The sequence below is a fragment of the Alexandromys fortis genome, unplaced genomic scaffold (genome assembly GCF_014885135.2).
Source record: "Alexandromys fortis isolate MF-2015 unplaced genomic scaffold, M_Fortis_MF-2015_v1.1 scaffold_35, whole genome shotgun sequence".
In the NCBI taxonomy this organism is placed as follows: domain Eukaryota; kingdom Metazoa; phylum Chordata; class Mammalia; order Rodentia; family Cricetidae; genus Alexandromys; species Alexandromys fortis.
In genome coordinates this window covers 13703704-13731432 of record NW_026067913.1, presented here as the reverse complement: position 1 = coordinate 13731432, position 27729 = coordinate 13703704, and the positions used below count along the sequence as shown (strand labels likewise).

At 39.1% G+C, this 27729-nt stretch overlaps 1 long non-coding RNA gene across 3 annotated transcripts; it reads right to left on the bottom strand.

Annotated features, from left to right (window-relative positions):
• Nucleotides 1-36: 36 nt before the first annotated feature.
• Nucleotides 37-24209, bottom strand: LOC126499561 (uncharacterized). Of its 3 annotated transcripts, XR_007591114.1 has the most exons (4): nt 24090-24204; nt 13546-13633; nt 1935-2112; nt 37-187 (listed from the first exon to the last, which is right to left on the bottom strand). It is a non-coding gene; the product is annotated as an uncharacterized lncRNA (long non-coding RNA). The 3 variants fall into 3 exon arrangements; XR_007591113.1 differs by lacking the exon at nt 13546-13633 and having other exon boundaries at nt 37-190; nt 24090-24209; XR_007591112.1 differs by lacking the exon at nt 13546-13633 and having other exon boundaries at nt 24090-24209.
• Nucleotides 24210-27729: the final 3520 nt, after the last annotated feature.

The window sequence follows — 27729 nt, the reverse complement described above, 5'->3', positions numbered from 1 at the left end:
GTTAGGACCTTGCAGAGCTTTCTTTTGTGGAGCTCATCCACCCCTAAGCCCATTCCTTTTTCTTTGGGAATGAAAGCAATCAAACAAGCGAGCAGGTATGGACTGATACTTATATTGTGAAGCTGTAAAAGATTCTTTTTCACTGGATCCTCATGGAAAACAGCCCCGACTTTCACTTTCTTTTGACCTACTGAGACACAGAGAAATAAAAGTGGCAAGTGGCTGTCTTTAGGTCCAGATATAAGAGAACAGTTGTTGTTTAGTAATGGAAATTTCACCCAGACTATGTGATTTGCACTGAGTTAATTATTAAATGCTAACTGCTTTCTTTATAGTACTAGACATCTATGAAATTTCATACATATGCAGACCATGGATGTGTTATGCTCAGATTCATGTTATAAAACCAGACCCTGTACCTGAGTTGTTTACACAGAAAAAGACTCACTTTAAGCTGGAGAAGAAAACTGCTTTCATCTTGCATTGTTAATTGTAATCAATTGGTAGTAGCTGTTTGGAGCCCTGTGCTAAGGATAATATTGAAGCTACCTCAGGGCTCAACAGAAGAGAAATCCATGTTAAACCACACAAAAGGGAATGGCAGGATTTGTCTGCAATATTCTCTGTACAATTTATAAAGACTATTACTGTAATTCCTTACTATTTGGAAAGTCTGAAATCACCAATATTCTGAGAAAATTACCTCTGATTCACTCAAGGTGCTTTCTGATTTATAAGTATGTGGGTTATTGGATACGACAAGGCATCTTGCTACATGACAGTGTATATTGCCATTCATAAAGATTAGCATACATGTGGAATGTCATGTGCTTGCCGTTTGGTCATTGTTTCCTCTGTTCTCTCATTTTACTGCACGTGGTGTTAGAGGACTTAGATCAAAACACTAGCTAAAATGCAACTTCAGATCAGAATGACCTTGAGCCAGTACCTCAGCCCCTCTGAACTTCACTGCTTTCTTTGAAATCAGATAAAAGAAATATATCAAACAAGATATACTGCTATACTTGCAGAAGAAATTGTAAGACTTGGGGGTGGGGAAAGGCTTGAAGAAGATGAAATTTAACAGAAACATGATATAGATATTAAATAAACATCAATTTTATCTGAATTCTAATAGTTTCTTTCTGAACCTGAAATTCTCAACACCAAAATATATGGAAAAGGATACAGTTTTAGCTACATAATGATGTTCCATACTTGAGGATATGAGCATTTGTAAGGGGCCAGTCCTGTTTGATGATGGTTACTGTCATTACTGACCTCCTGGAGTCACACAGAGCTTATGATTAGGATGTGGTTCTTTCCAGTGGTGGATAACATCTTTGCTCTGAGTATGTTAAGCACACACATGCAGATATGTTTCTCACAGCTGAATGAATTGGAGTAACTGTGCTCACTGCAGGATATCATCCACAAAGCAAGCAACGAGGGCTAAAGCAATAGCCATATGCATTTTACTGTACTAAATTAGGTAAAACAAAAATTAAGAAATTACAGAAATGGATACATAAAAGACAAAAGATATATTAGGATAATTAAAACCTCAAGACTGTTGCGACAGGATGGTAGTACTACTTCAGGCAAATATAAGCTTGATAACTTTTCATATACTCTATTCTTGATATAGTCACCTCTGATATCTTGGCTTAATCCCAAAGCATGTGTGTCTTTATTTAGGAAAAAGTCTGAAGACTAGTATGTGCTCTTCCCTCACTGATTTTGTGACAATGGTAAAGCACTTTAATCTGTATTTATATTACACCTATCCCTCATTTGTGAAATTAAGATAATACTTAAATTAAGATAGAATAAAATTTGTTGATGTCTGGTTAGGAATCAATTACACACACACACACACACACAACTTGAAAAATACTTGTGTGCCATGATATATTACTGTCTCAGTCATTGACCTCTGCACTGAATTCTGCATTACTTCCATGGATAAACACAAAACTTCTGGGGGATGTTAGAGATTTCCAAGTTGCAGTCTGCAGATCCTTGATGTAAGGCTCTTTTCAGTTCTGAATGTGAACACTATTTCCCCAGTAATCGCTGAATGCCATTGCCTTTCCTCCACTGGTCTTGAAGCTGATGAAAAAAAGGAGTGGGAGAATTTGTGATCGCAATGGCGCATCTACACAGATGCCAAAAGATACGAGTACGCTAGCAGTTGGATTCTTCACCATCAGGTGCACACAGTTTATAAATCAGTGGAGTATAACTTTAAATGAATTAGAGGGAAATAGTTTGTATGCATTGTATAAAGGAAAAAGGAGGAAGGACTCAGAAGTCTGGGAAACCATTTTTCATATTTTTTATTTGTTTCTATTTTTCAAAGAAAACTCTTTAAATAAAATATAGTTACATGTGACGGTGAGAGGAACTAGGAGGAATAAAGGGAGGGGAAATCGTAGTCAGGATTCATTGTATGAGAAAACAATCTATTTCAAAAAAAAAAAGGTAAAACAGCAACAGAAAAAAAGAGACAATTACATCATTTCCTACCTCTAGTCTCTTTCATTCCTTTCTCACGTTTACCTTGTCTCACACACAAGTGTGTGTACAACCAGTTGAGTCCATATGGTGTTGCTCTATGCATATTTAGGGGGAATGACCATTTTTAGAATTAGAAAAACATTTCAGGTGCCCATCTCAAAGGAAAACTAATTCTCTCTCAGCCATTTTCAGTTTTAGCTCTTAATCTGGGCGGGGGGGGGGTGGGGAGGGGAGGGATGTGATTTTTTTTTTTTTCATTCATGCAGACACATCAATTGGAGCCTCAATCTTGAAGCAGACTACCTGGTTCTCTGACTCCTCCAATCTTTTCCCTCAACTTTATTGATGCTCCTTTAGCCTTTGTTTCAAGGATTGTGTTGTAGTACTATCAGCTGAGGCTGAACAATGCCACAGTCAGCTGTTCTTGACATTTTGACTAGTTGGGCTTTCTGGAATGGTATTGTTGATTACATGAGAATGGCCCCATAAGCTTAGGTATTTGAATCGTTAGTAGAAATGTTGTAATTGGTAGAGAAGAATTAGGCTATGTGGCCTTATTGGAGAAGGTGTGTAAAGTAACTAAGGTCTCTGAGATTCGTAGCATTCAATCTTTCTCACTGCCTCCAAATTGCAGACAAAGGTGTGAGCTCTGAGCTGTTCCAGCTGCCAGAACTTTGCTCTGTCATCACGGACTTGAACCCTCTGAAATTGTAAACCTAAGTTAAACACTTTGTTTTATACTTGGCTTTGGTCACAGTGTTTTATCACATCAACAGAAAAGTAACACAAACAATAGGACCATTGGATATTTTCTTCCCTTGGCAGCTTACATAGAACCTCACAGTGTTATAACAGCTACACCCAGTAGAAAACATTGTGGAATAAAATCGAGCTTAATTCCTTTGAGTCCTGTGTCTGAAGTCAGTGGTGTATTCATTAAGAGAAACTTACATTCATCTTTTGGATTGTGTTAGCAATAGCTTATGCTGTTTAGGAAGTCTTTTGGACTCTCCTAATGAATAACTCAAAAGGAGGTTTCTCATGCCTGGTGTGGTTTTTGTAAGATGATCTATGACTCTTGGTGAGAATATTATCACATCAAGTGGCATAATTTCACTAAAAATGTGTATGCATACATACGGAGATACATGTTCACATATACATAAACACATACACACATACACTCGTATGTAAATATAGGTAAATATAAAACAATATGACTCTTTCTGGCTTATTAAATCATCCTTAATGCTATCCATCTTCCTTTCCTCTCCTTCTGTATTGACTTCTCTCTGGCCTCCTATAAGAAATTCCTCCATTTAAAAAGAATTATGAATATGGCTATTTTGCCTGCCTGCATGTCTATATGCACATGTATGAATTACCTGTAGGGGCAGAAGAGGACATGTAATTATGGAACTAGAGTGACACATATTTGTTAGCCACCAAGTCAGTGCTTGAACTTGACCGGGAGTCCTCTGGAAGAGCAGTCATCTCTTCAGCCCGGGAATACTGCGGTGGTTTGAATTAAAATCCCCCCCCCCCCCCCCCCCCCCCCCCCCCCCCCCCCCCCCCCCCCCCCCCCCCCCCCCGCCAACGATCCACAAGGAGCCACACTATTAGCAGATATGGTCTTGTTGGCGTAGCTTTGTGACTTTGTTGGAGGAAGTGTGTCACTAGAAGGAGACTTTGATTTCTCAGATGCTCAAGCCAGACTCAATGACCCACTCTTTTCCTGCTGCCTGCCAGTCTGGATGTAGAACTCTCAGCTACCTCTCCAGTGCCATGACTAGACCTCTGAACTGTATCCAGAGTTATTAAATATTTCATTAGAAAAGTCGCCTTGGTCATGGTGTCTCTTAGCAATAGAAACCCTAACTAAAATAGATACTAATCTTGATGAACATAATTTTGTACTCTGGAGATGCTATCCAAAGCATTGACACTGTGCTGGAGTGCAAATCTAATAGCTCTTAGAATTTTGCTCTGTTTTCTGGAATAAACTTCTGTATTTTGTTTTTCTTCCCACTATACTCTATCTCAAGAAGTACAGATTATTTTTAAGATAAAATAGAAGTGAGTGTTTTAGATTGTCTGACCAAGTAAATGAGTACCTTTGTTACTTTCAGTCTTATAATTACAGTTTGTGAATGGTGCCCAAGGCTCTTTTATCAAATGCAATACATGGCATATTCTTATTGATGTTATTGTTATAAAAATCTATAAAAATAACAATCACAACTATCCAAGCTGTTCTTTCACAACTATTTCTAATTTTTTTCTAACCTAAGGTTAGGCATTTATATTTCTAAAATTTAATTCTGGTGTTTTAGCTATTGTCTCAAGACACTATATAATTATCTTTTTTAAAAACTGTGATTCTACCACACAGTAAATAACCTACTCCTTAGGGCAAGTCTACTTAATATTATTATTCAAGTAACTGAGAACATCTAAAGGGAGGATAGAAATGTACTGACACTTCCCAGAAACTTCTATGAGATTTCCAGGGTGCACCGAATGTACATAGGGAAAATTCAATGAGCTAGACTCCACTTCTGCCATGTGGCGATGTACAGATTAATAAAAATGGGTTAAATCAAAATGTGAGAGTTAGCCAATAAGAGGCTAGAGCAAATGGTCCAAGCACTGTTTTAATTAATACAATTTCTGTGCGATTATTTCAGGGCTAAGCTAGCCGGGCGACCGGGACAAACAAGCAGCCCCTCCTTGCAACATACTTCATATGTGTAAACTATCCCAGTAGATTAAGTGTCATCATGAGCTCCTTTATAGGTTTCTCTGGGTTCATTTACTCCTAGAAAGTTAAAGGAAGACTAAAGTTTATCATTTATCAAGAAAGGTAAATGTTTGTGAGGTAAGGTCAATTTAGTCCTTTGACTTCAACAGGAAAAAGGGGTCTCTATTTCTTCAATTATTAGACATTACAAAATGATTGGCTTTTGGATGGCCCTAATTCTTCTGTGACTACTCAAATTGACTGGGTAAATGACTACACAGGACAAGGAAAACTAAGTTAATGCATTTGATATTTTCTTTCTTTTTTTCTTTCATTCTTTCTTTCTTTTTTTAATATCAAGGACATTTCTTTTGCGAATGAAAGGAAAGAAGGAAGGAAGGAAGGAAGGAAGGAAAGAAGGAAAGAAGGAAGGAAAAGGGAGAGAGAAGATGGTCAATAGGGCACAGCACCAGGTTTTCATTGTTTACTAATTTGTCTTTCTCTCATCATTCCATTCACAGGTCAATGACAGCTCACGTGTGCTCATGAAGAAGAGAAGCACAAACACTTTGGGATGAAAGCCTGATTTTCAGACGCAAAAGTACATCATGTAAAGACTAGGAAAGCAGGCCTTATAAGCAGACAGCCCAAAGACCCTTTAACTACTGAACTCTTCTCTAGATTTGAAGGTTGAAGTTCTGATATATTTTTCCTTGTCCACTTAGCTGTATCATCTAAACTTGATGAAAATGACCTTAGAATGGCCATCATTTTCTTGAAAATATTAGGAAGTGTCAGAAAGCTACAGAGAATAGAAGGGAGACAAGCACTTAGTAGGATGGACTTCATCGCGACACTGGGTTGGGAGTGTGGGATGAGAGTTGCTGGGCAGAGTCCAAGGCAATTACAAACAATCTCTCTTCTTCCAGGTTCAGAAGCCTAAAAACCCCTTCACACCAGACTAAGGATGCCAGGAAAAATCAATAAGCTATTGAATCGAGTTCTCTGGGGGAGAACACAGTGTATTTTGTAATTTCAAAATAGCTCTTTTATTAGAGAGCTGAAGAGAGGATAGCAGACATTACATTTCTATGAAATATAAGTCAGGCAACATTCAGATCTCTTTTAAAATTAATAGAGTTTCAATCTTTTTTTATTTGGGCAATAGATTGAGTTGTGTTGCCTGCTAACTCTGTTTTCATTTTGATTTAATAAGTGCTTATTAAGAACATTTTTTTTCCTAACTGTGTCACTGAAACCTCTCTCTCTCCTCTGGACACTGCATTAAGTATAAAATGGATTGCAACAAAGCAACATAAATAGATACTTACTTTTCCTAAGTGAATCACATGTGTATAAAAAATAAACGTAGTGTCAGGCATGATGTGTAGAGGAAGGGTTGTTCCTGCTCAGGTTTAGTTGTCAAAATCCACAGTATATAGGCTGACAGCTTTTGAAATACATAAACTGTTTCTCTCTCTCTCCGGTTTCCATAGTAACAGAGTGCACAAAGCCTTAGTTTTTTCACATAGAGAGAAAAATATGGGACTGGAGTTCGGAATTGTCTGGAACAAAGGAAAAATAAAGACAACAGAAAATTAAGCATGTGTAGTTTTCAGGAGACTCATTCATGGCTCCTTGAGGTTTTTATTCCAAGTGTGTGTTTAAGGGCAGCTTGGGTTGCTTACAAGTCTTTGCTCAGGGCCTGAATAGTTAGCACATTGCTAACAAACAGCTCCTGGTCACCACCTTGGTTTTGAGAAGTTTCATTTATATGGGCTCTGTAAGGTATTCCTGCTGTCTGCTTCTTGATCAGCTATTCCCTCTTTAGCCCACCAGGTTGACTGTTAAGATCTCTGCTCTTAACAGTCTTAAGGTCTTTCAGTTCTCAGTTCACTGACTTAAAAATCCAGTGACAACGTTCTAAATCTAACCAATACTAGGAAGCTGTGGCAAGTTTTTAAAGGAAGACTGTCATGATACCGGACAGTAAGAAAGGTCTTGCATCCCTAGCCTGGCCTGCCCTTCATAGGAGATTCTCACAGGCAGTAGTTAGTCAGTCAGTTTGCAAGCATCCTGAACCAGGGTATCACTTACTGCCTGTATTGCTTTTTAGAGGTGCCTGTCTCTTTAATAGTAATTCATAACCATTTCTCTGAGTTTGCCTTAAATGTCATCTTTCATGGAGATAGACACATATATGAAAACATACAGCCAATGCAATAAGTACTTTATTAAATAACCCTTATAGGTACAAGAAAAGAAATATTGGACTCACGAGTTGGCTCAATACGTGAAAATTAGTTTCACCAACTTCGAGGACCTGAGTTCAATCCCCAGAACCAAGATCAGAAAGAGAAGACTCTCTATCTCTCAACCCTCCCCCCTCTCTCAGACACACACACACACACACACACACACACACACACACACACACACATGCATGGCAATCATTGAATAATTTTTAAAACTACAATTCAACCAGGAATACATTTTTCTTTTAAAAAGGAGAAATCATTTTTTGGTTTTATCTTAAAATGGATTGAGTGTAGGAACCTTAGGAAAAAAGCAGGGGAGGGGCCCATCACCAGCTCCTAGCTCCTCCTAGTTCTAGGGTCTTGGAGTATGGTGTATTGTAAACTCTAGTCAGTTGGCAATGATTTTAATAGAAGCAATGGTGCATCTTCTGCTTACTCAGAGACCCCTTAATGAGAAAGACTATCTATAGTTAGCTGTCTACTTAGAGATGCGTCCTGCCAAGAGTCAGCCAAGCCATGTATACCAGGAATCTGAATTAGTTTTGCTTGAGTAATACTGGAGCAAGAAGCAAATTGCCAATCTTCCCTAGGGCCCAAAAGTGCATATATTCCTGTAAGCAGGAATTTTAACCAATGCTCCTAGATCTTGGCATTTTGTTCAGAATCCCCAGGGGGATACTTTGAAATGCAGGACATGTCCTAAATACATAATGACAAGATGAACTAGATTACATTACTGTCTGTTAGTAAATAATAAACCTTTTAAAGACGCATATGATTGAAAACATATTTAAACCGATAGACTCCAATGACTCCTGTGGGGCTTTTTGGTTTGACTGGAAAAATAAATAAAACATGTTTTTCAAAATTGCCAACCATACATAGGCATACTAGTCCACAAAGAAAATTACTGGGTTAAGAAAAATCTTAGAACCAATGAGAAACAGCTCAAAATACAAATCCTTCTTTACCAGCAGAACTTGGAATAAGAATTTCAGATATTTTCAGGTTTTATAATATATTTCAGATATTTTCAGGTTTTATAATATTGAAGTTCTGTTATCATTGGGCTTGCCAAATGAATTTTTGCTAAAGATGGGTGTTCACCACATGAATCATTCTTTAAATATCGTTTTCTATCCCCCTATGCTGTTTCTCTTGTGATAACTTCACACAAGGTAAGAAAAAAACGTATCTATGGGTTAACCACTCATTTTTCAATATTTGAAATTGTGCTTTATAGTTTAGACTAAAAGAAAGACCACAGCTCTCTTTCCTGTGCTTTACCACAGAGCAGCTACAGCTCAGAGGTCAGTAGCTCTGACTGTCTAGAAGTCTCACACGCATAGAGTGGGCCTGTGACGATAGGGTATCTATCAACCCAATGGCAGCCAATTGATGCTCTCTACAGAGAAAAATACATATATTCCCAAAAGTAGAAAGCTGAAGTAATATGTTGTGGATTCTGACAATCTGTAAAGAATTTTCTAGGTAATTTTCAGAATGAAGGACATGTTCTGCATATGTAATTTGATGAACTAGACTCAACTGGATAAACCACTACTATCTGTCTGTTGCAAGGAGAGCTACACCGCTTGTTCATCATGGCCACCTGGCTATCTTAGCACCAAAATAACCACACAGAAACTGTATTAATTAAAACACTAATTGGTCCATTAGCTCTAGCTTCTTATTGGCTAACTCTTATATTAATTTAACCCATTTCTATTAATCTGTATATTGCCATGTGGCAGTGGCTTACCAGGTAAATTCCCAGTGTCTGTTTCCAGTGGATCTATGGGGTCTCTCTGACTCTTTCCTTCTCCCAGAATTCAGTTCTGTCTTCCCTGCCTACCTAAGTTCTGCCCTATTAACAGCCCAAGAAAGTTTCTTTATTCATTAACCAAGAAAAGCAACACACAGAGGGGACTCCCACATCATCTGTCTGTAAATAATAGACCTTTTAAAGAATAATATGATGGAAATGTGTTTAAGTTAGTAGCCTATGAGGTTCCGGTTCCTGAGAAAAGGGGCAATTCTGAAATACTTTGTCTTGCCCACTTAGTCATGTATGATTGTAGTGTAAGCTACTCATTTCTGGCTCTATGGATAGCACATCTCAATAAACATGCTCTACTTAATTCTTTCCTGCCTGTTGTAGTTTTCAAAGCTTTCTTCCTGGAATTTTCTCTGATTTTCCTTTGTATTTTACAGTTTCAAGGCTTCTCATTCCCTGGAGCTCACAAGATGCTCCTTCTCTTTGCTTCCATGTGGACATTCTTTTTAGGCTCTCAGTGTTCGTGAGCTTGCTTCAGATTTCCTAGCTGATCTGAAAGTACAGAAATGAGTTCCTCTCAGCTCAGGCAATTGCAAGCAAGAGAAGGTTTCTTTCTACATTTTGCTACTCTCCTATATGGATTTTCTTCACTGCTAGACATGTTTGTTTGAGGGATGCCACAAAGGGAGAGAAAAGGACAAAACTTAAAGCTCTCAGAACATGAGGAATCATTGAGCCAGAACTACTAGCCTCTCCTGGGTTTGCTTGTCCTTGATGGTCTCTACTAGGCTTTCTATACATGGTGCTTGGGCTCAGAGACAATAGAGGGCAGACATGGGAAATTTACCACTTTGGGAGCATTACTCTCAATTCTTATTTTTCTCTCCCATTTTTATGCTACTGTTTTCTGTCTAGAATTCAGAGAGACCTACTAAATCCTCAGTATGCTATTGCTATGTAAGTTACAAAGACCCATGGTCCTGCTTCTGCCATCTGCTTGTACCTGCTCTGCTATGAATGGAGCCTCTTTGGAGCTGAGCAGCAGTCTGTGACTTTACATAGGGGTCTTCTTGGTATTTTCTCCTCTCTTGCCTTGCATATCTTTCTTCAGGGGTCATGTTAATTCTTATAGCCATACTCTACGTTTGAATTTCATAGCAGGTTTGGCTGTATCCTGGAGGCCCATTTTTTCACTTGCTCACTGAACCTCTTTGTATTTGGATACCTCACTGTCACCATCACATGACTCATAAAATACAAATGTTGTCATCTCCCCATAATCTCATTTCCTGGTCTGCTCTTTCTGCTGTGAACGTAATGATGCTTTTGTTGTATCACTATGATATGTCATCTTCAACTCTTTTTTTTTTATTTTGTGAATTTAACAAGTCATCAAGCACCAGTCATTTTTCATTTCTAATTTTTTTACTTACCCATTCAGTTCAGTTTTACTGAATATTACTGCAAGCCCTGGTTACGGAAAGTTCCCACCATAGTATTGATGGTGCTACTGTACTGCTACTGCATCCACTAGGCATCATCCCACATTATCGTTCACTAAATATTGATTACAATTCCTTCAATGCACTTGAGGAATAGACCCGAAACACAGCCTTTGCAGGCAGGACTGGAGATTGCCAATGGACACACAAGTGAAGAATGGTTCCATTGTTTTTGTTCAATACACACACTGTATATATCTTCCTGCCTAATAGCAACAAGAAGACTAATGCCAAGCTCCGTGGCAAGTTATAAAATTTGCTGGGCTCTGAATGCAGAATTTTCTAGCCTCTTTCCAAAGCATGCAGTGTGTTCTTGGGCTCTACTATACCACCTCTAACTCTTAAAAAGCTGTTTTGAAGCAATATAAGTAGGAATGAGGAAATGACTTTGGACCTCTGTTCTGTGATCTCCATTGATTTGGCCTTCCATAAATCTTTTCAGAAAGCCAACAGAAAATAATCTCCTTAAAGGGTTCCTTAAACTATGTGATTTTGCTGTTGTAGGAATTTCCCTAACTTCCCATTTTCTTTTCTGATTTTAGAGTTTTTAATAATTTGATTTAAACAAATAGTTCTGTCATTACTCCCACAATCTGCCCAAATAGTATAATCCACTATTCCATGATATTAATGATTTATTTACTGGTAATCTTTGTTTTCATCATATTATTGCCCATTGTTTCTGGCCGCATCTACAGGCGAACTTGCACTAGAATAAATCTTCAGTTCTTCACCAGACAGATCCTCTCCAATCTCTCTTCAAACCTTTGTATTTCTCCTACAGTTATGTCATTGCAACCATAATACATCACAAGAAGGAATTGTATTCTATTTTTTTCTACAGAGGTGGTTTGTTTGTATGTTCTTGTGTTTTTGAATTCCTACTGTATCCAGCATAATGCTGTCAATATTATATCTGAAAATACCTTTTGAGCTCTATTAAACCAAATGTCAGACTTTGAGTTAGGGCAGTGCAGTGGCCTGTGAAACATCTATTGTATACTGCAGAGTTGGGAGATCATCCACACTTCCTGCTCATGCTTTAGTAGAACTCCCAAACAAAGCAGAAAGGTGGGTGTTTGCCTACTTCTATGTGAAAGTAGAAGCAGGCTCCCATGCCCATAATTTAGTGAACATAAAATTGTGAGATCGACATGACATTGCCTAAATTTTCATCTCCATTTCAGCTGGTGATTACTTTTTTGGGTTATTATATTTTAGGAAATTTTATGGTAGTTTCTTTGACCATAGAACAATAGGAAGACAGAGAAAATACAAAATGCCACATTCATTTCGTATTAGCAGTTAGTTTGAGGATCCCACCACTATACAATAAATCATACCTATTTCTTAAAACCAAATGTTTATGTGATTTTACTTTTTAAAATTTATCTAATAAAAATAGTACAAGGTAAATATAAAAATCTAACCTTGTGGAAGCATTTAAAGTACCTCACTAGCTAATAATGTAACTAAGAGTTTAGATATTTCATTCATAAAATCAGTTATTTAAATTATGTGACTTTTGTTTTGGTTTGTTTTTCAAAACAGGGTTTCTCTATGCAACAGCCCTGGCTGTTCTGGAACTCACTTTGTAGACTAGGCTAAACTCGAACTCACAGAGATACACCTGCCTCTGCCTCCGCCGAATGCCCATATCATTTAATTATAATATGGTTAAATTTTTTTACTTCTGCTTTCAATACTGTTATCACACATTAAAATAGAACTCATAAATGTATACAATCTTTTAGTTGCTTCTATTAGAACTGCAACTTAAGTGGTTTCTCTGTCTTTGTAGGGAAATGCTAGGTTAAATGGAAATCTTTCTGTGACTCTGAACTAAGGTAAATACCTACAAGTGCATATTTACAGCCTTTGAGGTTCTACTGCTCCTAAGAACATCTTGTTTCACTGAGTCACTCCAGTGCATAACTTCTTTGTTTTTACTTACTGAGCTGGAATTTCCAAAGTACAAGTTTTACTGAAGACATTATTTCTTCTTGCTTAATAAGTTGTGAACCATATCATAGTCATGCCAACTTCAAAAGATTATTTTGACACTAATTCTGCAACAGACATTTTATGCAAAAACTATTTTTTTTAAAAAACTTTCCATGGATGTAAAAATTATATTTTTAATCTAATTTTTAGTCCAAAAGTAAAGATAATAGGTTGCACATTGAAGCTCTTTATGGTTCTTAGTGCAGGTCACTATGCTGCTCTAAAAGAACCTATCACTAATATCCATTCTCCCCAAACTACGCTGCACTGCTGGCTTCATTGTTGCCACCTGGAGTTTCCGTTGGTGGCCTATTAGGAAGGTTTAGTGGAAGGCTTATTAATATTGCTTTTTTAATTCTAATAATTCAGACTTGAGTCTTTTCAAATCACTAATTGTTTAGTTTTATATGAATTTCCTCACTCTATTCAAAAACTGGTGTGCATATAAATGATTTTATTCTGCCTATGGATTTGGGTTCTCACAGACGACTATTACTATTGCACTGAACTAGAAGAGGGCTTTGAAATGAATTATTAATAAATGTTATCACATGCCATGTCATAGTTTATGAACCATTTAATTAGCACACAATTTGATCTTCCAACAATGCTTGGGGTAGCAAAATACAATAATTCATCTTTAAAGGTAAGGGGGCATTTGTAGTAAGGCTCAGGTGGTTTGTAGCAGAGCTGCTGTAGGACATCTGTGTACAATGAGAGACTCAAACCTAGATCCATACTTACACTTAGATGCTCAGCTGGTCCGCAGCCATCCTTTCTACAGCAGCTGTATTCAGCACCTGGTCCCAGGGAGCACTGGCATTTCGGGAAGCTATGAGACAGGCAGCCTTTTGTCATGTGTTCTCTGTGTAAACTATTACCTCAATGCTCTATGTGGCTAGCCTGGAAATATATACACACTTCGTTGTCAAAACTGGATTTAAACTCATGATAAAGACAAGGCTGACATCAAGCTAGTATTTCCATCCTCCTGTCTTAACTTCCCTACTGATGGAGTTATAATCATGAGCCATCATATGAAATATTTTGCATAGTGAAGTCTTCGATAATAGATTCTCTAAGATCTATAATTACCCCTTTCCTCCAGCTAAATAGAGATTTTTTTAAGTATAAGAGTCATGGTTGAATGATTTCCAAAGCAGAAACAAAAATGTTGGGTTTTCTCCTTAAGCTTCTAGCACCCCATTTCAGGCAGAGAGCAACATAACTTGTTGCTTCTACAACACCAGCACCTGATAATTTCCTCCTATGAACAATTCTTTCCATTCCAGCTTGTCTTGAGATGGCTTAGTAGATAAGTGGCTTAGTATGCAGTGTGAGGATCAGAGTTCAGATCCCTAGAACACAAGTAAAAGTGTATCAAGTGTGACGGGTGCCTGTGATCCCCATGCTCAGGAAACAAGAGCAAGGAATCTTTGGGAGTAATCTAGATATCTAGACTAGCTAGAATTAAGAAGCTTTGGATCCAATGAGACACCCTGCCTCAATAACAATGTTGAAGAGAAGTCTAGGAAAACACACACATAACACACACACACACACAGTTTCAGAATGAAGATACATATCAGTGAAGAAGACTTGTCCAACAAAAATCTAAAACGTTATCCCTTTCAATTGTTAGACTGGAGTTGTTGTATGTTTTAATTATTTAATTAACATTTGAATAAATTAACAACATGTTGTTGGTATTATTTAGGCAATCTCATTTGATAAAACGTAGACTTTGAAAAAGCAATGGAACATGACCTTGCTTTAATTGACTCCACTTTCTTGCCATTTCATTCAGTCAGGAGTTATGATTGATATATGAAGATCTAGAGTTAAAAACTTGTGTACATATGCTTTTAAACATTTACAAATTGAAGAATCACTGTTAGAACAACAGTCACTTTACTTCATGCATTCAAACTTTACAGAACTTAATCCTGGCTTAACTTCCTCTGGAGATCCTTAAGGAGTCAGGAAGGCAAGATAAAATCTAAACCTCCTAAAGAGAATTCAGTCACTTCTGCTTATGCCTGTGCTTGGTGGGCAGGGGTAGCAAGCTCACTGATTCCTTTCTCTGAATGGGCAGGATGCAGACTCTAGGAAGTACCTTAGAGATTCTTGGCATCTCACTCCTCTATGTTTGCAATTTTCAGGAAAAAAAAAAAAAAAAAAAAAAACACCTTAGATTCAGCCCAAAGGAAAAAAGAACACATTTTCTCTGGGAAAGACATTCAAGGAGTGTGAGTCTTAGGGTCCTTAGCCCATGTCCTTGGAGCCCTTTTAGATCCCTTCTCTCTGCCTGTTCCTCTTTGCCTAGTCATTATTCTCAATTAGAGGTTGCCATGCAGTCATTAGCCATCGAACCAGTTTAGAAATTTGGTCACAGACTTCATCAACACTAGCTTTGAAGGATACAGCATTTGCTGGCTGCACGGCTTCTGAATAAATAAGCTAGCTTTCCTCATAAGTATCATGTTCACAATTTCAACCAACTTTACTATTTTTTTCCTGGGACTTAGCAACTGATTAGAGTTTCTCTTTTTGCTAATTCAGCTCTCTGAGTAATAAATATTTTATCTTATCAATAAACATGAATTTCTGTGATCTCAAAGATATTAGATCCTTAATTAGATAGTACATCTAAATTGGTTAATCAGAGTGTTTTCTGGCAGTTTTTGAGTCAAAGTTATCCTGAATCTCTAGTTAGTCTTTGTAATATTCAAGCTGAACAACTTAAAATTCTTAGTTCAAACTACTTACAATCTGTATTAATCAAAATGCTGTAATTAAATTGGGCATGGACTTATTCGGTAACCGTATTCACTTTGCATTTAAGTTGTATCTACATGAATGTCTGACACTAGTACAGTCTTTAAATATTAATGTGGAAGGGGGGAAAAGAGATGAAAGGAAAAGCTGAAGCCAAGAGAAAATAAGTGATAGCAAAGACAATTGTAAGATAATCTCTTCAGAAAGCTAGGAAGCAATAAATAAATAAATAAATAAATAAATAAATAAATAAATAAATAAACAGAATCAACTCACGGTAGCAGTGCCCGGTTCAGACTAGTACAATTTACACACGCTGTAAAGCTCCAAGGAGTGAGAAGCCATACGAGCTCCTGCACAATAAAGATTAGAGTCTCTGGGAAGCAGATTTTTACTGTCTTTCTCTCCCCTCTGCATTAGAGTTTTGTTTTGAAATCATCACTAAGCTACAAAACAGGTTAAAAATGAAACAAAGCCAAACAAATAGAAAATTACATTTCCTTTCACGTAACAAAGCAAAACCAAAACCCTCGGCATCCATCTGAAAGCCTAATTTTGTATCTCCAGAGATCAGGCTCCCTATCATATCGAGATAAACATAATGCCGGATTAGACAATATCACGAATAATCTGATTTCGCTCCACGCACAGTGGAGGACGATGGTGTGATCTGTGAAGTCTCAAGTGGGTAAGTTGCCAAATAGCCTGGGTGTGGAGAAGGAAGGCGAGGAGTGTATGAAAGGCAACGCATGGTGAGTGTCTCTCTCGGCAGCAGATAGAGAAATTATGTTTGTTGAGACACTGTACTGTTGAGATTCTGAGAGAGAGTATGCCCTCAATTTTGCTTCACTATGCTAGTGTTCATTCAACTGATGAAGTTCTCAACTCAAAGGGCACCATCCACTTTGTTCTAAGTTCCTGCTGGAATGGAAAAGCTGACAAGGGAAAACTTACACAAAGGATATTGTGCTGTTAAAGTTTGTTCAAAGCCACACTTGTCAGATCTCTTTGAAATGAAATTGAAAAGGAAAAACCAATTTTCTTTGAGGACAAAGTTCATCTCATTTGGTGTGCTGCACCTGTCTAATTTTCTTCTCTGAGAAAGAAATCTTGACTAGGAAAATTTGAAAAAATAGTTTATGCCGGTGCAGGTATATATCATAATGTTTAATTCAGACTACTGTTGCATCCTGAGAAAAATAAATATGAGTGAATTACTGCCTGGCGGAAGCTGTGCTAAATACCCAGGTTGACTGAAATTATGAGACACCATTATTCTGTCTCCAAAATCTCTCTGAAGGGCAGTCGTCAGAAGGCTCCCGGAATGAGAGCTCTCTAATGTTCTCCTTTGTCAGGGTTGTGCAGATGCACAGTGGGATTCCAGTCCGTTATCAAACAGAGAACGGAGACGCCTCCCCTGAAGAGGCTTCGGGTAAATGCCTTCCGTGTTTCCAAATTTGAGGAAAAACAGCAGTTTCTATTTTTAGGGTGGTGTGTCTGTGAATACTAAAAGTCATGATTGCATTTTCAAATGTCACCAAACAGTGCCTTGATAAATTTTTATTGACAAAAATAAGAGAACAGTGTGGATCTGATGTTACAGTTTTCTATGAAGAAGAATCTTAGAAGGTTGCAGGCCGAGGCAAAATAAAACAACAAAGAAAAGTGAATTTGCCATTCAGACTGCAAAGAGGTGTGGAGCTGTGTTCTCAACTAAGGACTTACCTGGAAGAGACAACAATGTTATTTTAGTCAACAGAAAATGTTATAACAAAAACCAAACTCGGCCTAGTCCTCTAGTTTCCATCTGGGGTGTCTCCTATTTCTCCCTTTGTCTCAGCCTTTGTTTGTGTATGAACTGTCTTTGTTCATTCTTCTCTAGGTGCTGGCTACATGTTTATATGTAAATCTCACAGACTGGCAATAAACGTGTGACTCAAAATGAGGAAGCATTTTGAAAATGGACAGGATGAGCAAAATGTCCCCAAGGTTAGTGTGTGGGGAGCAGATGATCTTAGCTTTCAGCATCATCTCCCTGCTCAAGACTGCTCAGCGTCTTGGCTTCCTGTCTTCTGAGCTCCACCAGGAAAGGCATTGCCAATCCCTTTTTGTTTGCTGTGTCTGAATGTTGGTTGATCCAGCTAAATTCTTCTAGTTTTCTTTTCAATCTGCTTGTATCTCTGTAGATTGCTTCAAATAGCCTTAGCCTTTGTATAAAATTTAATTCTTTTTAATAGTGTTCACTGTGACATTGAGGAACAAAGACTCACTATTGAAACTTTTAGAAAGCAGCTTAATTCCTTTTAGAACCACTGCTCAAACGACAAACATCCTCAACAATTAAAGAAAATCTTTTATAGAATGTCGATTATTTAACTAAATGCAAATCAAGCTTACTGATTTTCATCACACTGTTTGATTTTAATTTTTTTCATTTTTGAGAATTGTATGCATGTATACAATGAAATATTATTATATCTACCCCTACTTTCCCCTCCTACCCCTGCGAGACCTTTCCACCAGTCCCCCTTCCAATTCATCTCTTTCTGTTTATCTTCTTTTAAAAACTAACTTTGTCTTCTATCAGTCATGGAAACAAATTGTTGGGGTCTGAGCGAAGGCCCAAAAGAAAACCAACAGCCATGTATGTAATAACAAGGCGCTTTATTAATTTCAACATTGGGATGCCACTTGGTGACCCCCACCCCCAAAGAAGGTCACAAGCTCCTTTTAAGTGGAGTTAGGGGAATTCCAGAGAAGAGGGATTAATCTGGGGCTGATTGGTAGTGGAAAGATTAGTATGGGGCTGATTGATAGAAGGTCCTAATGATTAGAATACCTTCCAGCAACAGGGTAGGGAAAGCTATCTTTAGCCTCAGAACTACCAGCTGGACACTAGAGATCTGTGATGATCACCAGGTCTCTAGACTGAACCTGTGGGGCACAGGAAGATGGTGCTTTATCACAAACTGCACACAGCTGAGGCCAGAGTTTTTTCTGCACCTGAGACAGTACATGTAGGGAGGAAAAAAATTTTTGGTCATTAAATCCAGTCAGTAATTCTGCCCTAAAATTGGGAAGAATGAGTGGTTTCCTGATATACATGATCTCAAGTAGGGTCAGGCCTAGGGTATAAGGAGACATGTGAACCCTGTACAGGACAAAGGGAGGAGAGACACCCAGTCACTGCCAGTCTCAAGGCTTAGTTTGGTAAAGGTCTCCTTTAGGGTTTGGTTTATTCTTTTTATCTGGCCTAAACTTAGGGACCAATAAACACAATGAAGTTTCCAATTAATCCCCATAGCCTTAACTAGGTTTTGTGTTACCTGAGAGATGAATGCAGGTCTGTTATCTGAGCCCAAGAGCCTATGTAGGGATATCCATACCTTGGGATAATTTCTTCCATCAGCTTTTTAATGACCATGGCAGCCATCTTGTGCTTAGCTGGGAAAGCCTCAGTCCAATCTGAAAAGGTATCTAAAAACACTAGCAAATACTTATAGCCATACAGGTCTGGCTTTACCTCTGCAAAGTCAATCTCCTAATTGGTGCCAGGCCAAGTTCCGCTCTCCCGTGCCCAGTTCTCGTGAGTCCACTTTTAGCATTGATGAGATGACGTGTGGGACACTGGCCTACAGCTTCTTTTGTTTTGGCCTCAAGGTCAAACACCTTCAGATATGCTCTTCTCAAGAGATTCTGTATTTTCCTTTCTCCCAAATGAATACTTTGGTGTATTTGTCGAACTAGTTGAGTGGTAAAATCTGATGGGAGGATGATTCCTCCTTCATCGCGGGTCCTGAACCATCCTTCCTCCTTGTGTTTGTGCATGAGTGGATTCTTTGGAGCTCTTGGTCAGTGTAAGCTGGAAATGCTGACAACATGGGTGTTAACTGTCTTTGGTGGTATGAGCAGCAGGATGACTGATGTCTCGAGGTCAGCCTCCTTTGCTGCCATGTCTGCCCAGTTGTTTCCCCTTGAGATTAGGTCTTATCCTTTCTGGTGTCCAGGGCAGTGTATGATAGCTATCTCGTGGAGCAGCCATATGGCCTGTAAGATGTCTAAAATCTCATGTTTGTTTTTGATAGCCTTTCCTTCTGCAGTCAACAGTCCCATCTCCTTGTAGATGACAAGTACCATGCCAAATACATACCAGCTATTGGTACAGACATTAAGTCTTTTCCCTTTCCCAACTGCAGTGCCCTTGTTAGAGCTATCAGTTTGGTCCTCTGTTGATGTCCCAGGAGATAGGGTCTTCAACCACATGACGTCTTCCTCAGTTGTAACCATCTTTGATGAGACTACTGCCATCTGTATACCATGATACCTCAGCCCTTGACAAAAGGATGTACTTGAGGTCTGGTCGGATCCCATGGAGATGGGGCAGGATGTCCAGATAATTGTGAAGAGGCTGATCCAGGTCTGGGTCTGGGAGCAGGGTGGCAGGATTCAAGGCACTACTGTGGTGGGTTAAAGAGCAATGCCTGATATTGAGTCAGTCGTGCAAGCATTAGTAAGCCATCTGTCAGGAGGATGTTTAAGGACTCCCTCAATAGCATGGGGGTGGTTACTTTAAGAGCTTGCCCCAAAACTCGTCTGTCTGAGTCTTTAACTAGAAAAGCTGTGTCTGAAATTATGCAGATGCAAAGAGGCCAACCAGTAGCCCCTGGATCCAGTGCCTTTTTCATGGACCCAGGGTTTGCATCACTACCACTTTGGACACTCCCTTCTTCTCATCCACATACATGTGGAAGGGTTTGCTGACATCTGGTAATGTCAAAGCAGGTGCATTCTGTAGAGCTGCCTTAATTTTATTGAAGGCGTTTTCCACCTGTGGGGTCCAATTAAGGCCAGTTTTTCTCCCTTTCATGGCCTCATACAGAGTCCAAGCTAATTCAACAAACCCAGGGATTCAGAGCCCATATAACTCAGCAGACCCCAGAGATTTTCTCACCTCTCGGCAGTAGCTGTGTCTGGAGATCCTCATATGGTCTCTTTCCTTGCTTTTGACAGTCATCTTTTGTCCCCTGGAGTATGGACCCCAAGTAAGTTACCTCAGCCTGGCTGAGTTGAGCCTTCTTTGCTGATACATGATACCCCAAGTCTCACAAAGTTCTAAACAACCCTAGTGGCAGCTTTGCAGGCTTCCATGGTGTCAGCTGCTATCAGGAGGTCATAATAAGCTGATGTTGGGGGTAGACTTGTCGGTACTTTCCAACTCCTTGTGTGGAGTGCTTCATCATAGATGCTAAGAGTTCTTGAATGCTTGGGGTAATCATGTCCAGGTAACCTATCCACTGAATCCATTTTCTGGATATGTCCATTTGAAAGCAAACATAGACTGGCTGAAGCCAATGGCTGACTGAAAAAGACATCCTTTAGGTCCAACACAGTGTAGATGACCTGTTCTGGAGGCAAGACACGTAGAAGAGTGTAGGGATGGGGAACTGTTGGATGAATGTCCTCAACCCTTTTACTTACCTCTCGGAAATCTTGCACTGGTCTATAGTCATTGGAATTGAGCTTTTAAACTGGCAACAGGGGTGTGTTCCAGACTGACTAGCAAGGGACCAAAATACCCAGGTCTCTGAGGCACTTAATATGGGGAGTGATCCTCTCCTAGGCCTCTCTGGCCATTGGAGTATCATTTGACATACATTGGCTTTGCTCCTTTTCAGCTGTATTTGAAGGGGAAGGGGGACAGTGGGCTGGAAGCCCAGATCTCTCAGCCTTTGCCAAGCTTGGGAAATTTCTTGCCAGCCTCTGCCCATGCTTCGGAAATTTTTTGGATCATATTTTGGAACAGGTCTCTATTGTCTCTTTGATTTGGGGGGAGGAGGTCACAAACAATTTGTATTCCTCCACAAGTGACTAGTGAGAAAATATAGAGCCTCTCCCTTTTGACCAGTAACTGATACTCCAGTCTGGTCAAAATGGATGTAGGCCCCCATCTTAGTTAATAGATCTCTTCCAAACAGTGGGTATGGGCACTCAGGGAAGACCATAAAAGAATGGGTTACTCGGCTCTTTTATATGACCACTGATCTTGGAATAGCCTATGAGTTCATCACTGTAGCCCCTAATGCCAAGGATTCTTTTGGTGCCATTTTGCCTAGGGGTTGTTTGAGGAAGGAGTGTTGTGTTCCCGTATCCACCAGGAAATCTATGGGTTTCCCCTTCACCTTTAGGGTTACTCAAGCTCGGGGAAGGGCTCTGAGCCCAATCCCCATGAGTCACTTAATTCTTCCAATTTAGTACCTTTACTTTTGAGTGCTGTCATTGAGGGCATTTATTTTTCCAGTGACCCAACTTTCTACAGTAGGCACAATGGTCCTTTTGTAGACTAGACTTATTGTACAGTCCCTGCTTTAGGCCTTTCCTTTTACCTGGTGAGTCTCCAAAGGTCAATGCCTGTCTTTTAACTTCTGGGCTGCCTGACCCAGCTAGAAGGACTTGGGTGCGGTCCCTGCTCTGTCTGTCTTTTGGGGTCTTTCTATTATTGAATACTTTCTCAGCACCTACAATGAGTTCAGCCAACCTCTTACCTTTATAACCTTTTAGTCTCTGCAACTTATGGAAGATATCTGGTGCCGACTGGTTGACAAAAACCAGGCTGACTGCACACCAGTTCTCTGATGCTTTGGGATCCAAGGGTGTATAGGTCTTATAAGGTTCTATCAGCCTTTCTAGGAATGCTCCTGGTATTTCTTCAGGCTGCTGGCATACCTGACTAACTTTAGACAAATATGTAGGCTGCCTCGAGGCAGTCCAGAGATCCCCCACCAGAGTCTGGTGGTAGAGTGTCAGCTTCTCCCTACCTTGATCCATGCTGAAATCTCAGTTGGGTCACATCACAGGAAACCCAACATTTATGAGGTCCGCACTGGTGGCTGGTCTTCCATCTGGGCCTGCAACCAATTTCCAAGCCTCTGTTCTGATCTGGTCGCTCTCCTCAGAAGTGAAGAGGACCTGGAGCAATTGGAAACAATCATTGCATGTGGTCTGCTGTGTGAAAAGGACAGAATCCAACAGGTCAACCAGCCTTGTAGGCTTCTCAAAAAACTTAGAATTCGTAATTTCTAATTACAAAGAGTGCTAGTGGCAAAAAGCCAATGGACTAACTGATTCTTGTCCTCAGTATCAGGTTGGTCCACAATTCACAATGAAAGAGCCATGGAGCCAGCCCTGGCTGGCAGCTCCTCTCTCTGAGAATGCATGCACATATCAGGGGGAGGAGGACTCCTCCACCCCTCCCTTTCTGCCCTCCAGAACCTCTCATCCTGGGGGTACCTGGGGGCAAGATGGTGGGATAGAAAAGAACTCCTCCTCTAAGTTGCCTGGAGAAAGAAAGACAAGGTACAGTGGTGTAATAGGCAGTGATCTGTCCCCCTCTTTTCTATAAGAGTATGACCATATTCCCAACACATATATTTTGTGGTGAATCAGCTTTGATTTTTTTTTAAATGAAGAAAGCCAACCAGAATCAGCATAACATGCTCAAATCTCATACCTCCTCTGGCCTCCTACAACTATACTCCTCTGTTCCTATCTCTCCTCCTCTGGTTCTTCCAGACATTCTTATTTCAGACAACCTTCTCTTCTCTTTATTATTTTACTTTACTGCCTTTTTTTTTCCAGACAAATGGAGACTTTATCAAAGTCCTTCTTGTGGTTTCCTTTAGTAGTCTAGAATGTTGTATGCCTATAATACTCACTATAACACTTCAAATAAGAAGAGAAACATACATATACCATAGCAGAAATAACTTTACAAACAAACCTGTACCAACAAGAAACATCTGAGACTAACAGTAGCTTTTTTTATCCTAACCAATGATAATTTGTAACCAATCTTTCTAAATGATGACAAATAATTTATAACCTGTGAATCTAAATGAACAAAATCCTCACATTTTTTAATTAAAAAAAACAACAAAGGGATCATTTTTCTTAGGGAGTGTCAGAACAGGACAGGGTTACGGGTCAGTAACTGGGAGCAAGGACCTTGGTACACAGTGAAGAACCTGGCTCAGGAAGGAAGGGAGCAGGGAGATCAGAAGCCTTTCACATGGGCAACTTGCAGGCACAGATTGCCTACCTGGCAGTTAGTATCCTGAAAAACAAAACAAAACAAAACAACACAACACAAATAAAAAACACTGACAGAAATAAACCGGTACAAACACAGGAAAAATAAACCAGGAACCAGAACCCCTTGGGGAATTCCATTTTGCAACAGGCACAACCTGTGTTCCTTATTCAACCAAAGGGACCCGCTGTCCCAGTTTGACCAATGGGACCCAGCTGTCCCTAAAAAATGAGTCTAAGACATCTGTTGACAACCACATGGTGGAATAGCCTCTAGCATTTCTGCCAGGTAAACCTCAGCCTCCAGATTCAGTTAGCTCAAGCCTCCAAGAGGCAGCAAAAAAAAAAAAAAAAAAAAAAAAAAAACATAGACCACAGAACAAGGAACAGAACCGACCAAGACAAAGAAAGCTCACTTTACTTACCAGCCAGCAGGGTTATCAGACACGCAACGTGCTAGGAGAGGTTCTGTGGGTGCCTTCCCAATACACCAATTGTTAGGCTACTATGAAAGCTTTCAAAGAAGACCAAAAGCCACATATAACAAGAGTGCTTTATTAATTTCAACATTGGGGTGGCACTTGGCAACCTTCAAAGAAGGTCACGAGCTCCTTTTAAATGGAGTTACTTACGGGAATTCCAGAGAGGAGGGATTAATCTGGGGCTGATTGGTGGAGGAAAGATTCGTATGGGGGCTGATTGGTGGAAGGTAAAAGTGGTTAGGGACCAGCAGGATAGGGAAAACTATCTTTAGCCCAGAGAAGTCTAGGGGGTGACTACTGAGCTCGCAGAGGGGCTTTGGGGGCCTCTTGAGGTGGAAGAAGGGCTTGTGGGGATGCTTGCTGATGCTCATTCCTAAACTGTGGTTTTCATGAGACCTGCTTGGTCAGCTCTGTCCCATTCTAGTGAAGTGAAACTAAGATCTGGTCTCTGTCAGGATTCCAGTCGGCTGCCCTTCTTCCAGCCTTTTCATGAATATATTTCTATTTAGTGAAAACATTTTCAGAAATTTATTGTTCTGGGTATAACTTAAAAGTGGCATGTTGTTTGTGTTCAGTGTGTGTTCGAAACACAACATACCGTGTGCTTGTATGGTTTCAGTGCCTGTGTGTCTCAGAGTCCTCAGCACATCTTTACCTGACAGGAGCTCCTGTTTCCCTTAGTGCCTATTTATGTGCTAAATATTTGCGGATGGAGGTAGACGGCTTTGCCTCTTGAATAGCACCAGTTGCTTTTCCCTTTATAGTTTCCAGAACACTAAAATCATGCCACAGGAAGCTGTTATTTCCTTCACCTTAAGCTATACACTACATGCTCCTTTTTTATGACCCATGGCCCTCAGACATAATAAATGAAACACCTGCTTTGTAAGATCCAACTGCTTGCTGATTCTGTACCTTACATCCTTCCTTCACTAGTAAAGTTTTGCTTTGTAGTTTTTAACACCTTTATACCAAGGTAGGTCATAAGGAATCTCCAACAGAACATTAGCTAAAATAAAGTGGCTGTATTTTACAACCTCATTCCCTAACGTACCCGGTGCTTACTCTTTGTCCTTTTGGTTCTGGAGTATAATTTGTGTTTAAATATGTACTCATGTTTGTGGCAGAGGACATACTACTGGAAGAAGAGCCTGTCTTCTGCCAAACTCCTCGGCACATCCACATATCCAAACAATCTAGCTCCCACTGAGGGTATAAAGCAGCTCTATGAAACTACAAAGAGACAGGAATCAAAGAGCCCCTACAGTCAAGAGGAGAGAGGGCTGTTTGTTGTCTAGAGGACTTTCACGCCAGTAGCTTTTTCACTATGTTATGCAAGAGCCAAGAAAAGTCAGGCACATACTTACTGTTAGAGACTTCTCAAAACAGGAAAATCTTCATAAATCTAAAATCTTTCATCAAATCTAGAGTGTAGAAATAGTAAAAATAGATAATAAATCAAAGAACTTAAAATTTAAGTTACTCTAACAAAGCTAAGATTTACCCAAAAGCCTGGATGTTTGACAGAGTAGGTGGACAAGTTCCCTAGAAGATCCATGTAATTTAAGGAGTGAGTTAGCACTTAGAATGCATAAGATATTATTCCAGTTATATATTTTTAAAGAACGGGTGGAGGTTGTATATTAAAAGTAGTTTGGGCTGGTTATGGTGGGTCATGCCTATAATACTAGCATGCAGAAGGCTATGATAAAAGGTTCACTGTGAGTTTGACCAGCCTAGTATGCAGAATAAACTTCAGGTCATTTGGATTGGAGTGAGACCCTACCTCAAGGAAAAAAAAAAAAGAGAGAAAAAGAAAACAGAAAAAAAGAAAGGTGTTTGAATCTAAATGGAAACATTGTGTTCCCAAAGCTGCAGGCTTCAGAACAATCATATTTCAAAACATAGTCAATTTTGTTCTTGCTGTTTTATTCTGTGAGACATAGTCTTATGCAGCTCATACCAATGTCAAATTTGTTTTGTAACTGAAGATGACTTTGAACTTCTGATTCTCCTTCCTGAGTGCTAGGACAAAAGGTTGTTCCAACAAATCAAGCTGCAGTTTATTTTTGTGGCTCAACTATGATTAGTTTTTAAGCTTGGGGAGGGTTACGAGAGAGAAGTACATTCTTTCCTCTCTATTGTTGCTCCCACTGATCTGTCTCAGGTCACTATCCACATACTTCAATAACTGTTTACAATGATCTCTTTCAATTTCCTCTCCCACATATCTATTCATTTCATATTCTAATGTCAGGTTAATCATCCTAGAATACAATTACATGTCAATAACTATGCTTCTCAGAACACTGGCACGGCTCCCTGTAGGACATTGAATTAAGTTCAGATTCATTCTCTTTATAAACTGGACCCACTCTTGACTTAACGTGCAACAAAAGCAAGCAAGTTTCTACTTTCTGTATGCTCTGGTCCCTTTCCATTTTGATGGCTGGCTCACAATTCTTTGTACTAAGCATGCCTACCTACCTCTTTTCCAGCACCCTACTCTATGATACTCTTTGAACACAAATACAAATGACTTCATCATTATAAGCATTTCTTTGTGACTCCAAAAAGATGATTCAATTCACTAATTTTGAACATATAAAAATTATTTCTTACTTATTAATTATAGAAATAGTAGGTAATTTATGCAGAAACAGATGGAATTAGGTTTAAATGTTGACCTGGTCAAATTTGGGTAAATTATGAAATTTTCAGGTATCTATTTTCTTGTCTAGAAAATCACTGTATCTTTTTAAGGATCAGTAGTCATCGCATTGATGCTTTTGTTCAGCTTCTGTCATACATCAAATCGGTTAGTAGTAATCCTAATTTTAGACTCTGTTTTGAACTTTAGCTGCATCTGCGTATGCTTTGTGTATCATCTGCTTTCTATTGATGACTAAGAATGTGATCATTATTTTTTCTTTATTTATCTTCTCTGTATCCATACAAGTTTTGATACACAAACAGCTTACTGGCAATTCTCTTTACACCCCAACTCCACATCTATCTTATTATAGCAGAATTTTGGATAAATCCATGATGGTGGAGAGGAATTCCAAGTTTCTATTAACCCTTAGGAGCAATGCTAAGTAATACTCCATGTTTGTCTTTTAAGTTTATAATGGGGAAAACATTTAGCTCATTTATACATATTCTAATTATAGTTTCTTACTTACAACATGATCTGATGGGAAATCTAATAAAACCTAAAATTCAATTAATATACATTAGGAAGTCCTTAATTTAAGTAGTGTTAAACCTGTGAAAATGGGCTAGATCTAGAAAGTTGTGTACTCTATTCCTTAAGTCATTCGGGGCATTGCTAGCTTTGCTCTTATTTCAGGCTACACCATTCCAACCACAGGGAACATGAAATAGTAAACCAGAAAGGTTGTAAATTTGACTGTCCTCAAAAAGAGCTGAATACATTCCATGACAAGTATGCTCATTATTGGACTGAAGAAAAACAGAATGTCATGAAGACTTCTGGTGAGATTAGATAGTATCATTTTAACCTTGATAGAATAACTACGAAACAGTCTTAATAATAATAAATATGAATATATATGTAGAT